Source organism: Crocuta crocuta, unplaced genomic scaffold, assembly GCF_008692635.1.
Source record: "Crocuta crocuta isolate KB4526 unplaced genomic scaffold, BGI_CrCroc_1.0 scaffold143, whole genome shotgun sequence".
Classification (NCBI taxonomy): domain Eukaryota; kingdom Metazoa; phylum Chordata; class Mammalia; order Carnivora; family Hyaenidae; genus Crocuta; species Crocuta crocuta.
In genome coordinates, this window is record NW_027529175.1 from 5,013,914 (window position 1) to 5,015,063 (window position 1,150).

Here is a 1,150-nt window from a genome sequence, read left to right on the forward strand (position 1 = left end):
GGGGGGGGGGGAGCTGACAATGTGGTATGAAATCACTACGGCATGAAGAAGGGAGGGAGGGGTCTTTTCATGGAAAAGAAATGACAACCACACATTACCCGGGAGGGGGCTCCTCTGCCTGGGTCTGGGCAGGATCCGTCAGGGGTGATTACCTCACACCCAGCCAAGCTGGGAGACCCCACCCACACCTTCAGCCCCAGGCTCATCCAAACAATACCAGGCGCCCCCACCCCACCCACCCCCAGCAGATGTAGGACTTGGGGCCTCAGCTAAGCAGGATCACACCCAGGGAGGTGGCGGCCCCCCTCCCTCCACTGGGCGGGTGGGTTCAGGGGGCCAAAGCCCAACAGGTCCCCAGTTCGAGCTGATGGAGAGGAGGACATGGCCGTGTGGAGACATGCAGGAAGACAAAGGCTTCAGGAAGCTGGGGACCATGGCCAGGACACGCTGGCAGGGAGGTCTGCCCAGCGCCCACCGGGGGCCTGTTCCGCCCCCCTCCCCATCTCCCCACGGGCTAAGGGTCTCCCCAGATCCCACGCCCACACTCCCTGCCGGCACCATAGCCGGGGGAGGGCTTCCTAGAGAAGGAAGGGGCCTGGCACAACCCCGGAGAGGAAGGAGACGGATGGACAGACACACTCGAAGGGACAGACAGAGGGAGACACCGAGCGACCCGGGAAAGAGGAAGAGACACAGAGACATGAGTGTGCGGAGCCGCTCCGAGGACCAAAATCAGGGGCCAAGACACAGGGACACGGGAAAAACCCATACGTGGAGACCTGGGGGGGGGGGCGTGGAGGAGGCCACGACGCGCAGAGCCAGAGACACAGAGAGACAGACACACGCAGAGAGACACACGCAGAGACGTTAACAGAGACACGGAAACACACGCAGGGACGGAGGCAGGCGCAGAGACGGAGACACTCAAGAGACGGAGACGCACGCAGAGACGGGCAGAGGCGCAGAGACTGAGAGAGACGCGGAGGCCGAGACGCACGCAGAGACGGGCAGAGGCGCAGAGACGGAGCCAGGCTCAGAGACAGGGAACCCGCAGAGACGGAGGCAGGCGCGCCCGCGGCGCCGGCCCGCCCCACTCACCGAGGCCGCAGACCTCCCGGCGCAGGCTGAGGCGGCCGCGCTCCTCCGCTAT

The 1,150-nt window shown here is 65.0% G+C and overlaps 1 protein-coding gene across 1 annotated transcript in view; it reads left to right on the forward strand.

Moving 5' to 3' along the window:
* Window positions 1-1,150, forward strand: part of FAM118A (family with sequence similarity 118 member A) — a 246,590-nt gene that overhangs the window by 182,009 nt on the left and 63,431 nt on the right. The gene's annotated exons all lie outside the window — the stretch shown is intronic.